The sequence below is a fragment of the Spea bombifrons genome, chromosome 8, assembly GCF_027358695.1.
Source record: "Spea bombifrons isolate aSpeBom1 chromosome 8, aSpeBom1.2.pri, whole genome shotgun sequence".
Lineage (NCBI taxonomy): Eukaryota > Metazoa > Chordata > Amphibia > Anura > Pelobatidae > Spea > Spea bombifrons.
Genome location: NC_071094.1, coordinates 37,242,750 through 37,256,969, shown reverse-complemented (window position 1 = coordinate 37,256,969; position 14,220 = coordinate 37,242,750). Strand labels below are relative to the sequence as shown.

General features: G+C 38.8%; 1 protein-coding gene across 1 annotated transcript in view; it reads right to left on the bottom strand.

Moving 5' to 3' along the window:
- DIAPH2 (diaphanous related formin 2) overlaps positions 1-14,220 on the bottom strand; it is a 474,990-nt gene that overhangs the window by 128,672 nt on the left and 332,098 nt on the right. The gene's annotated exons all lie outside the window — the stretch shown is intronic.

Here is a 14,220-nt window from a genome sequence, read left to right as displayed (position 1 = left end):
ACAGCCGGTTATTCTCCCGAGTAAATCTCCTTTTACTTCATTGGCTTACAAATTGGTTCATCCCTGCACTAGATAAACTAATACAGTCATAGATTCAAGTCAATCCTTGTTTGCAGAGGGGTTAGTTGGGTTAAAATGTTAGACTGATTTACATTTTTCTTTCCTTATTCTCTATTCCAAAGAGTTTTTTTTTATATGTCAGAAAGAACCAAGCGCTACGGAAGCGTCAAACTTTGAATTGGAGAAATATTATATTGTTTTTATTTTTTTTATTTGCACCTTGAATTTATATACTGTCTATTCAGTATGCCGCATCTCTAAAGGCATCAGAACAGACACAACAAATATATATTTTACTATTTTTTTCATTTATTGTTTTACTATTTTTAGTAAAAAATATCATCATTTCCGCGTTATTGGTATGTATATATTCATGGTGTCTAAATCAGATGCACAACTTGTAGATATCATATTAGCATAAAAAAATACTGTCATTAACACTTACGTTAGTAGAAACTGATACTAGGACCAGCAGTCAATGCAGTGTGGGACAAGTTAGTAGGAAAAGGTCTTCTACTATTCTGTAATGATTATAAAGGCTTGCGGACCTCACAAAATGTGGTATATAGATTCTATACGAAGATGAGTCTATTTGTAGGTATGCTTAGGTGAAGATGATGTAGGATCCATGCTAGGTCCAAGTTCTGCAAGGTGTTGGCAATGTAGGCTGCATCACTAAAAGAGGACTCTACATTTGCTTTTTTGTTTCTATCAATTAAAACTTAATAAACAACGACAAAGAATATGGAATGTTTTGGTGATATTCTGGTTCCAACTCGTTCCATCCCACTGCTCTATAAGTAGATGTTAAAAAAAACCACAATGAAGGTAAATGAGAGTTGAGAAGTTGAGCAACATTTACTGTACTTGAAGATCTCATTGGAATTCCCCAACAGAAGATCTATCACGGGTAAAACCAGGGCTCTTTAAAGATTCTGAATGCGTTTAGAGTCATATGGAATCGTCGATAATTGGCTACCGTTCGTTAATGTATACTACAAATCAACTGTAGGTAAGTTTAAACCAGAGCTTCCTAAGCATCTGGATCAATTGGTTTACACGGGGATGTTTCCACTGATCCACATCACTTAATGAGTTGACAGGAGACAGCAAATTAATAAACCAACCAATATATTTAGGCTCTCCCCGAGCCCCCTCCTTGCCGCTGATATCTATCGATCTGGACTTATTTCCAGCAGGCAGCTGACTGCTCTCCATTCTTTTATATATATATATATATATATATATATATATATATATATATATATATATATATATATATATATATTTATTTTTTTTTAATCAGGAACTATTTAAATTTTAAGCAATCAGAGCTCTATCTTTGTGACTACCTCTTTAACCTTTTCAAATGAAAAGAGGGAAATACTTTATTAACCCCTTGAGTACCTAAAGAGGCTGTGTGACTGTCCTTAAAAAAAGGAAATCTACAAGGGCTTGGGAAAAAATAAGTATTATGATTATCATATTATCCATAGAGAATTATAACTAAAATATAATTTACATATAGTTGTGTTAATAAAATGTTTTACATCTCCTTTCATTCTCTTTTTTTTTCCTTTTTATGATTTTAGTTACTTTCTGATATTAATAATTAAGAAGGCATTTCAATCCCGCAAGGGACCGTTGTAGGGCTGCAACAACTAATCGATAAAATCGATAATAATCGATAATGAAATTCGTTGGCAACGAATTTCATTATCGATTAGTTGAATCGATTATTATCGATTATAAAATGAGGGTTTTTTCAGAGCAAACGCTCTGAAAAATCCCCCTCATTATATAATCCGTTTAGTCTGACTCACCGTCTCACAGCAGAAGCTCCCACTTACTCCCCCTCCCTGTAATCACTGTGACAACTGGCCCCGCCCCTTCCTTCTCCAGGCCAGAACCACACGGCTGTGACACTCATCTAACTGTAAGTATATGTATATATATATATATATATATATATATATATATATATATGTGTATATATGTATGTAATATATATATATTTGGGCTACTGAAAGTTAGGGGAGGTGGGGGTTAATTTAGGGGCAGTTATGGTTAGTGGGGTGTTTAGGGTTAATTTAGGGGCAGTTATGGTTAATTGGGTGTTTAGGGTTAATTTAGGGGCAGCTGTGGTTAATGGGGTGTTTGGGGTTAATTTGAGGCAGTTGTGGTTAATGGTGTGTTTAGGGTTAATTTAGGGGATGCTGTGGTTGATGGGGTCTTTAGGGTTAATTTAGGGGATGCTGTGGTTAAGGGGGTGTTAAGGGTTTATTCAGGGGCAGTTATGGTTAATGGGGAGTTTAGGGTTAATTTAGGGGAATCTAAATCCTGGGGGCAGTGAAGTGACATATCTGGGGGTATAAGGCATATACAGTATATAAGGCATATGTGGGGAGGGCAGTGTGGCATGTCTGGGGAGGACGGAGTGGTGTATCAGGGTGTATAAGGCATATCTGGGGGTAGAGTGGCATATCTGGGGGTAGAGAAGTGGCATGTCTGGGAGGCAGGGTGGCATGTCTGGGGAGGATGGAGTGGGGTATCAGGGGATATAAGGCGTATCAGGCACAGTGGCAGATGTGGGAGGCAGCGTGGAGTGGCAGATGTGGGAGGCAGCGTGGAGTGGCAGATGTGGGAGGCAGCATGGCGTGGCATATGTGGGGAGGGCAGGGTGGCATGTCTGGGGAGGATGGAGTGGTGTTTCAGGGGGTATAAGGCGTATCAGGCACAGTGGCATGTGGGGGGTAGAGTGGAGTGGCAGATGTGGGAGGCAGCGTGGAGTGGCAGATGTGGGAGGCAGCGTGGTGTGGTATATGTGGGAGGCAGCGTGGAGTGCTGTGGTAGGCAGCGTGGCATATGTGGGGCATGTCTGGCATGTCTGGGAGGCAGCGTAGCAAGCCTGGGCTCAAATGTGCATATATTGGGGGGCTGGTTGGGAAATAAAGACAAGAAATGTATTACCAAAGTTTTTTTATTCTGCTGTTTGTATTTAACATCATTTGTTTAGTAAATTATTTTAAATAAATGAAAAATTTACATTCATTTTTTTTATCCGATTAATCGATTAATCGAAAAAATAATCGGCCAACTAATCGATTATTAAAATAATTGTTAGTTGCAGCCCTAGACCGTTGTGTATATACAGTACACACGCAAAGCGATTGCTTTAGCTAGATGTCAGGCAGGCCGATAAATACTATTAGCGGACTCACATACGTTTTCTTTAGCTGCTAATCACTGTGTTAATTAGTGGTTTAAAGCCAACCTTATAAATTGCCATGTTGAACAGTAGCTAATTTCCAATAGATTTGTGTCTAATTCAAACGGTAACGCAGCTAAACGAGCAGCTAGGAAGCTGCATACAAGCAATACAAACAAACAAGAGTCATAAGATAAGCGTAAAGTAGATTTATGTGGCTATCTTATTGTATATCTAGATGACCATTTTTTACAAAGTCATCTAGAAAGCTAACAAGAGGCCCAAAATATGATCTCATTCAAATCAAGCAGAGCTACCAAAAGTCTGTAGTCCTGATCAGTGTCCCGATTCCGGGCAAAAGAGGGGGTGGCATTCCATTGGCTAAGCATGTTGTGATGTCATGATACAAAATAGCACTGATTCACTAAAAGCCAAGTTGCCAGTCAAGTTAATGGGTTAACTCGGCATGTTACATCTCAAAAAGTAATTTCAACATTCATTAACGTTTGCGTTGCTCTCAAGTTAAGGTCTTTACAACTTAAAAATTTGCTTGCTACGTGCTTGTTGGGAACTGAGTTAAACTTGAGTTCACTTTTGTCACTTTAATTGTGATTTTTACTTTAAATGTGGCTGTTGATTTAAGCAGAAATTGGAAATTTGTCCTGGCATCACATATCCCGATGAAGTGGTAGTAGATCAATGAAACTAGTAGGGTGATTGTCAGCATCTATTCTATACGCTCCCCTACAGCAGCAAAGTGAAGGCCTAAATCTGCAGTGCAAGATACGCCTAGCTGAACATTATGTAGGAGCAGCTACAAGCCCGCCCCTTTGATCTCCCTCCGGGAGCTCACATACGCACTGGAACACATATTTACATACACTTTCTCACTTATGCTAACAAACATACACATTCACACTAACACCCAAACTAACACACATTTACACATACCAACAAACACTTGTCACACACAGTTACACATACAGATTTATGCTAACACACACACCTTACACATACACATTCATGCTAACATGAACACACAAACACACATATCCATTCATGATAACAAATGTTCCGTCTGACACACACTTACACATACACATTTATGCTAACACACACCTACACATGCACATTCATGCTATCATGCTATGGTTGAACATGCACTCTCACTCTAACATACATACTCACTCACTCTCTCACTCTCTCAGTAGCCGTGTTGACATCAGGCCTGCTCTTTGTGAGGATTCTTTTTAGGAATCTTTACAGCAGAAGTTTTATTGGGCACTGTTCTACTTTTTTATTACATGAATTGAGCTCCGTTGTTTTTTTTTTATTAGAACATATAGGATACTGAATTAAGAAACTCAACTGGTATTCTTTTGTTTTGTATCACTTTTCGTGTTTAACCCTTTCAGCATCAGAAGTTTTCTTTGTACTTTTGGCTTTTTGTAAAGTTTTGTGTGGGAGCTTCTTCTCTGTCTGGCAGCTGTTTTCGGGGTTAACTCCAGTGCGTCCATATTTCCATTTTCTCTTCCAACTCACACTGCAACTCGCCAATGTTCAACTCAACACCAAATGAGCTAAACACACAACGAAAGATAAACAAGATGTAACTATGGGTATCCCCTGAGACACTTATTGACCAAGGGGGTGCTGGTGTTGACCTCCTTTTTCCTCGCCCCCTCTGTTAAGTTAGAGATGGTCAACATGTTCAGAAAATAATATGTACACTGCATGTGGTTTCAAATTCCCTAAAATTCTAAAACCTACTCGTAAGATTCCTTCAATGCTGACAGCTGTTTTGAAACAATTCTTCCTACTTGGCACAACAGTACTGTGTGCAGGCTAATGAAATAGCCGACCATCCATAACATAGGATACAATCTCAAGAGATCCAAGCAGCGGCTTCTGATTCTGAGAATGAAACTGAGCTCTGCTATGGATGGTCAATCAACTATTGTGTTGTACAGTATATAGCTTCAATTTTTGTCACTAGGAAAAAGCATTGAAGATGGATGGCTGGCTTTGACCTTGTTATGAGCAAGTAAAAGTTGTTATGTATCGATTTCAATGCAGAGCAATTTTATCCATACATAACAGGTTCTCCTAGCGACATAACTGGGATATTATCTGTATTGATTTGTATGCATAACAATTTTTAAATACACGTTATATAAAGTACCGGTAATAGGTGTTTTTTTGCCATAAGCACTGCTCTATTCAACAGCAGAAATGAAAACAATTTAATGTCAATTTTAAGGAAAATACACTAACGTTACTGTCTGGCTCTGGGTTGGTAAACGATACAGAATGTTAATTTTTGATTTTACTAAAAAAAAACAGTCATGCCCAATTTTGTGTTTTGGCTCAATAAGGCAAACTGGGTTTCAGTCGCTGATCTGTGACTTTAAGTTAAACAAGTCACATTTGCTCACTGCTTTCCTGACAGCTGCTTCCTCATTTCATTAAGGCTGCCTGTTTTAAACATAGAAACATAGAATTTGGCTGCAGATAAGAACCATTCAGACCATTTAGTCTGCATTTTCTCCTGATGTAAAGACTTGTTGTAGGGTCGGGATAGCTGTATAAATATTCCATGCATGCTTAGCCCCTTTGCAACTGATGACGTACCAGGTACGTCATAAAAAGATGGTCCAACAGGACCCATGATGTACCTTGTACACCACTGGCTAAAATTTGCTCCCATGTTGCCTCAACTGTGAGGTCCTGCTGTTGCTGAGAGCTCCATTACCCAAGTGTTCAGTCTACAGCAGATCCCCTGAGCTTCTGTCTAGTTAGTGTGGTGGGCGTACTTAGTGGGATAGAGTTTTAGGCAGATGTAGGGTTAAGTGGGGGTTACAAAAAATATCAATCATATAGGAATATCGGGTGGTTTCCAAATCAGGGCAAGTTAACTATAATAACTAATTTTAATAACTATTTTTGGTATTTTACCCCCATTTACTGTGAATAAATGCACAGGAAAAAAATCCCACTTTTTAAAATTATATTAAAAAATAATGTCTTTTTTATGACTGTGGTTTAAAATAAGCCATCTTTTTTCGAAAAAAAAAAATATAATTTGTGTGGGCTCACTAAGTGAGAAAGAGAGAAACAACGGTTAAGGGAAGACATAGCAAAAACATGACAATAGCTCTGATCCTGTATTGAAAAATAGTCCTGGTCTTTAATGGGTTAAACCCTCTCTATCACTTCTGCTGGGAGGCTTTTCCACTTATCCGCCACCCTCTCAGGAAAGTAAAACTTCCTCACATTACTTCTAAGTCTCTGATTCTCTAGTTTCAGATTATGACCTCTTGTTCTGACATTTCTTCTCCGGCGAAACAAACTTCCCTCCAGTACTTTGCTAAAATCCTGTTATGTATTTAAATGTTTCTATTACATCCACTCTCTCTCTCTTCGTTCCCCCAAGCTATACCTATATATATACATACATATATCACAGAGCCTAAAGACTTTTTTGTTATAAGGGTGGTATTATTAAAGAAAGGGGCCGAATCTGGCCCTTTAGGAAATGAAACTTTAATGAATTGATGAGGATTCAAGACATAAAGTTATAGTTAAAATCTATTAAAAAAAATATTGGAAGTAACCCAGAAATTAAGTACATCTGGTATAGTTCAAGAAATACAACCAGAAAATGAGGGTAAAATGCAACGTTCATCTATTAACCCCTAAAGGACAATGGGCGGTCCCTAAACCCATTGAAAACAATGCATTTTGAGCCCGTACATGTACGGGCTTTGTCATTAAGGGGTTAATGTGCTTTCCCTTCAAGCAAATGAACAGACCCCTGTGTGTTGGGCACATACATGGACCGGTAGCTGATTAATTATAAAATAAAAACACGCACCTCCTCATTGTATTCATTCATTATACAACAACCATAATGGGCTGAAGTATACATATTTTAGCACTATTTACATAAAACATGCTTCGCTAAATAGCTTTTCACTTTGGTTTCAGCAAACCATGTGCTACATTTTGCAAGTGTTGCGTTTTAGGAACAGGAAAGACACTTTGTTGAAGGCGCTAACAAAATAGCTCTGTGACTTTCCGGTTCCATCTTTTTTTAACCTAAAGACAGTCGCAGGGGGTCGTATTAAAGATCACACTAAACATGGCACCCAATTTGTTTCTTTAGTTGCACTTTTACTCTTAAAAGTAAATTGACTTGTGGGTAGTAGGGCCACACAATGGAATGTATATATAAAAGAGAACGAGGAGGTGTCGGAATAAAATATTCCTCTGAAATCAGTTGGGGTATCCAGACATAGAAGTGATTATACAAGTCATTAACATCTGCTTTTAATAAAGGGTGGGAACATAGCTACTTATATAATTAAAGTAACTTGTCCAGATTTAAATAAATATGTTATTCTTCCTGTAAGTTTTTTGAGTTTTTTGAGGTTAGACTTTAATATTATTTACATTTCAGCTAGTTCACTCAGAAGTTTAAATGCAATGTAAGGAAGTTTTGCTTTACTGGGAGGGTAGTAGATAAGAGGAACAGCCTCCCAATATAAGTGATAGATTAAATTCCTTCACTGTATGAATCTCTAAGACAGGACCAGGGACTGATTATGGTCTGAGTCTTTACATTATGAAAAATGGTCTGAAAGGATGAGCCAAATTGTTCTATGTTTCTAACCAAATAGCAACCAAACAGTGCAGAAATAATAAGACCCCTACAGCTGGTGTATTTTATATTAAAATCACAACTCTTTTTTTTACATGTATACCAAAGGGAAATCACGTTCTATAATTTCGACAATTTCCTAGTGGCATTTTCTCCTTCGCACTATAAATTCACTATGCAATATTATAATGATAAAACATACTATTTTCCTTCAATGCATGCATTGATGTATGTCATATAGGAAACATGCACAAGGATATTAAACGTAATCCCAAGAAAATATATTATCAGATGACTTCTTGTAAAGAAGATGAAAGCAGATACAAATGGTTCTTTTCACTAAGATGTTGAGTGGTCAATCAAGGGTTAAATTGACTGATAAAACTCAACTGAGGTCGCCCTCCCTTGCATGTTTAAATTCCCAAAACAAATTGCAAATTCACTAACCTATACCTGCAACTTTACATTTTGCAAGTTACAGGCGAGGACATGTGAGTTTAATGTGAACTTGCAAAATATATGCCACCTCCAGCAACAAACATAAAAATTATATTAAGGCGACATTAATTGCACCCTCTAGTATGCTAAGCAAATTAAGTTTAGGAAATCTGTATCTGGGCTTATTTGATACAAATCAACCTGATGTCTACTGCAAAGCATATGAGTATTTGTTGTTTCTCATATAAATAAAAAGAAAATAAGGCACTTGCATTTCATGCTTCTTTCAACAGGTTGTCAGAAGACAGTTCTCAGTAAGACTCATCATTCATGATGCAGCAAGTTCTGTTCTTCCATCTCCCCTGGCAAAACCTTCCCGTATAAGAGGTGAAATTTCTAGTGCCGGTACATCTTAACGGGCATGTTCTTCCTTGAGTCCTTTTCCAACTCAGCTTTCAATGTTGATACACAAAGGTTCTATGCCTGCATATTAAATCAAAGGCCAGACAAGATTCATGAAGGAATAATGTATGAAAAATAGTGAGTTGTAGGGTTTATGACAGAATAACAAATCATGATGGTTTAAAGGCTAACAGGGTATTTTTATTTTTGTCACAGTCTGTATTTTTGGTAATAAATAACCCATTATTTTTATTTTTTAAGAGAGGAAAATGGCTTGGGCCTTGGTAACTTCGGTGTTAACTCTGTAAAAAGTCCCCGTGACAAAAAAGTAAAAGCAAAAAACATCTCCTGAAAAGCAATGTAGGTGCCTGTGGCAGGGCCAGCCCTACAATGGAGCCGACTGGGGCAATTGCCCCAGGCGGCACCTTTGAAGGGGTGGCACTTTGCCGCCCCAAGCGCTTCAGCGGTTTTTTTTTAAGCGGAGGAGAGAGAGGGGAGCCGAGTGGTTTTCGCTTACCCGCTCGGCGCCTCTCTCTCTCCTCTGCGGCGAGTCTCCCTGTTCGGTCTCGGTGCCGGTTTGTAATGCCGAGCGCCGGAAGTGACGTAATTTTAAACTTCCCCCCAGGCGGCATTAAGTCTTGGGCTGGCCCTGGCCTGTGGTTTATAAGAACCAAGAATTCTAAAGGAACATTATTAAAGATGTCTGCACATAATATACCTCTGACATCAAAATATCCTATCGCCAGCCGGGTGGTTGGGGGGTAGTCAATGGCGCAGGGGGCAACGGACTCTACAGATGCTAAACTACTCTTACAAATTAAGTACCAAACCAGAATCTGTTCTTTTTAGTGTATTCCATTGATTGGTTGCTTCAAGAGGCCAATCGTTGGCAAGAACCGTCAGGCTACGGAGGAGGAGGGAAGCTGCAGGGCTGCATTTTCTTATTGATGATATCGATACTATTGACAGTGTTGGCAGACGTAGTGCATGCAGTTTTATTCACTTATTTTTAAATGCTGTGCAGAACTACGCTGACGCATCGCAATGATATATCTCAATGACCCCCAAACATGCGCGGCAAACGTGGCATTGCAGTACTATATCTCCAAAGTGGATTCACTGTTGCAGCAACATAAAAGGTTAATGCTGTGTATCCTGCGAAGGTAGAATTGTCATATTGCAGCATTTATCTTTCTTCTGCCAGATCATTAATATTATTTACAGCAGGGAGAAATGTGATTCATCAAGTGGGTATCTCTGTGAATAAACATGATGGTTTAATCAAGTATTCTGTGTCCTCGATGAATATTCATGTCTCTGAGCCCTGAACCCGCACACCTCATAGGAAGAGCTGTCAGCGTGCAAGACGCTAGCAGATAATGTAACAACTGATACAAAGCTCTGCGCTCGCGTGTGAAAATATCTACAAGGAAATAATTACAGAGGGAACGGCTCGGCCTGTTGTCCCGAATACCTGATATAATCATTAGATTTTATTTATTGCTTTCTAAATGGAACGGTGCAAGACAAACGCAAGATCAATGACCGCCTTCTGCGCACAGGACACGGTTCAGCATTGGCAAGGTGACCTACAATGTCGCGCTGCCACTTACAACTTAACAGGAATTCAGGAAATCTCCCCAAAAAATTAAGGTTCATACTTTAAGGTCGACTCCACACCTATTTTCATATTAAACGCACATTGGAGTCAGTTCCTTCTTTCAATAATCTCCAGAACAGCCATTCCATAAACAGTTAACTCTCACCAAACGCAGCCCAAATGGACAGACAGGCATTATAATAACCCTTACCCGATATCTCAATCCATTCAGTTCCTATTTTTTTCTCTTTACGGAATTAGTCACATGTAACGCGTTACTAAAACATTACTTTACCCATTATTTGACAGGTTATTGATTTCTAATTAATTTGCAATCATTAAAATTACTCTGTCTCTGCTCTGCAGCAAATTGCCTTTTGATAAGTTGCCGTTAGAAGCTAACTAAAATACATAGAGCACTGTCAGGAGATGAAGATTATATTTCAGGCTTTATGCATAATTGATCGCCATACCGCAGATAACTTATTAAATTGCAGCTTTAAAGAGCTATGGAGCCGAATCTTGCTTCTCGTAAAAAAAAAAAAAAAAAAAAAAAAGACTGAGCATTGTTTGCAAATAAACTTATCATTTTTCCTTGTCTTTCTATGTAGTGTTCCTGAAATCGTGATAACAACAGGATTGTTCTGCCTTAGGTGGCAGGAGCATCTTAAAAGAACAGCCTTATTATCGGTAGAATTCTCTGAATCAGTAGCATGTAACCTGAATTCACAAACGAGTTAAGTTTGACTTCAACTGGAGATCAAATAGCAAACTTTAGTTGGATTTTTCACGTTCTTCTAACTCCCGGTTATTTTGTTTGTCTAGCAGAAACGCAAACAAATGGTTAATATGCATCTGCCTGAAAACATCGTATTATGCACAAATTTATTTTTGTTCTGATTCTAGTATGAAAAAAAGTTTTTTTTTTCTGGATCTGCCTCCCCATTATGTTATCTCCCACCTTGTCTGAATTTGCTGTCTCTAGATGATTGGTTCAGGCGGCTTTTATAACGAGAAATGAGAGGGTTAAAAAGGGAAATTAGCTTCTCTATAAAGAAGAACACGTATTAAATGAAGTTTAATATGTTAATTCCGAAAGCCCAAACAAATACCCTTTACCCGTGCAGAGACGTAAAAAACAAACGCAGTATACCAATGATAACTTAACCCTTTCAATGTCAACACGATCTTTATAGCATAGGTGGTCAAGGTATCTAATCACGGCGAAAGAAACTCTGGTTCTCGGTTTTAAATAATGGTGGAAGATTTAAAGACTTCAGTTGGCTGAGGTTTTAATTTAAATATCCAAAATGTGTCGGAGGGTAGCTTCAGCCAAAATGGACCTTTAAATCTCCCTTTGCCATTAAAAATGAAGAAATGGCTGGAATTGTTTAGATGACCAGGAGCCAATTGGCAGCCATACAAGTGGGTAGCACATTTCACGAGGCATATTAGCCAAATAGAGGCTGCTTTCAAACGAACGTGGCTCCAGGCCAGGCGACCAAACAATGCAGACAGTCAGTGGTTCACAATCTATACTCTCTCGACACCGTTACACTCAACCAGTAACGTGTGGCAACCAATGGCCAAAGGCACAAAAGATGGAGGGACCTATGGGGCCATCGTTAGTGAGACAGAACACATCTGCCAGATATAACAACAGCAAAGAAAGTAGTTTTACAACAGAAAATAAACCGACTGCTGCATAGCGCCGGTTTTATAGAGTCCTTTGGCCTGATTTCATTGTGCGGAGAAATGGAATGGGTTCTATATGATTAAAAATAATACGTTAACACAGCAATACATAGCATACACAAAAGTGAAAAGTGCCACCATAGAATCCAAGAGCGTGCTCTTTCACATAGGACCATTCCACTTGTTGCTATGGTGATTAGACCACTCGTAAAACTTTGCACCACTTTTTTTTATACGTAATGTTCATCGATTGGGGACTGCAGGGTAATCATGTTAAATCCTATTGCTGCCATTGGGCTGGGGTCTGTCTGTAGGTTATTGCAATAACCCCCTCGCACGAGGCAGGGAGGGACAGGGCCATCACAGAAAGTTAGCGTAGCCTGTCCCAAAAGTGGGCAGGGTGGGAGACGTGGACGCCCGCCGCCTTATTCACAAAGGCCCCCTTGTGATGACTGCTTTGCGAGAAGGCAAAGTGAGAGCTTCAACATAGGGCCAGTCAAGAGAGATCAGAGGATCTACATAAAAGGCCCATGCGCGCCACTGGTCTCCCACCCCACCCCACTCCTCCCACCCCACTCCGTCGTGCATTCACAGCAAAGAATATTCACCCTCTTCTCTGAGAAATGCCACCGCCTGTAAATCACAAGGTAGCATCAGCCACATGTAATTGCTGCAAAATGACTGCAGAAAGCAAACAGGGGCCTAATGACGCTTCATGCCTAATTTCAGTGTCTACACACTCAATAAAAATAAGGTTTGGATGCTAAAGCCTAATACGGGCCGGAACAGGATGGCTGAACTGCACGTCAACCGAAGGCTGATGGTTTTCCGGCTGGCTTATATGCAATGATAAATAATGCATGGGGTGTGCATGACCCAGACATTAATACCTGCATGGCTGTCAAAAGTCACTTCTGTAGTTAGATAGCTCTTACTTCCAGCATCAAAGATGTCAGAATTTAATGTCATGCACACGGTTCTATTCAAATGTCATTTTGTGGTTTAGAAGCCTTGAAATTTGAATTACAATGGAGGCAAATATAGGCAAAGGAAAAAAAGTCTTATCAGTCAAATATCAAAAAACAGAATTATTTCTTTTATATGAAGAGACATTCAAGATATTTCAGATGTTAAAAAGGTATTATATATATATATATATATATATATATATATATATATATATATAGATATATAATACCACAGGTGGTTATGCATCAAAAGTGACTCGGATGCAAGTTTAAAAAGCGACTTTTTAGCCCAATATGGAGGTACCTTCTATTATCTGCCATGGTGATAACGATAACATTTGGTACCAAACCCACGCATTAGCTTGTATTAGTTGGATGTAGATATTAGTATCTGCGATATAACTAATAGATTGGGGATTTTATCCCCTTAATGACAAAATGCATTGTTTTCAATGGGTTTTGGGACCGCCCATTGTCCTTAAGTGGTTATTAATTATTATTATTAGTATTATTATTAGTATTATCTTTTATATTACGTCTACGGGTTTAACAGCGTCTATCCGGTGAATAAAATGAATGCTATTCATTCCTGCGTGAGAACAATATAATGATGAGTGCGTTTTTTAATAATGTTGGCATTAACAATCAGGAAATCACTATAATAGATGGTTCCACCTCCTGTCCTGGGATGGAGTAACATGCAGTCATAGAGTGTGTTTTTGCCTCTAGAGTTAACAGCACCAGGCGCCAGAGTAGCTATTTATCAATATCACATGCAGCAGTAGGGATCCCCCAGCTCTGTCTCCGCGAGACAAAGTTATATGCCATGTTTAAAATGAATCTGCACACTCCTTGTTTAATGTGCCCTTCTGAGAATGTACCTGGGAACTTTCTAAATGTGCTACCTCATTCAACCCTATATTAGTAAAAAAAAAACAAAGAGCCCGAATGGGTTGTAATGGCTAAGCAGGACGTGAAGACCAAAACCACTCTTCTACAGCAAGACAAATAATTATTGGAAGCATGATAATTTGTAACTGTTAAGATATTCTGCACCACGCACTCAATGAAATTCTATGTATATTTCACAATCTTTACTTTACCTTTATTTTGGCAAATTAAATATTATGTATATAACCAGAAACTCTCCAGGTGTGACACCGAGTCTCCAGGTGAAGCCCTGCTTCCC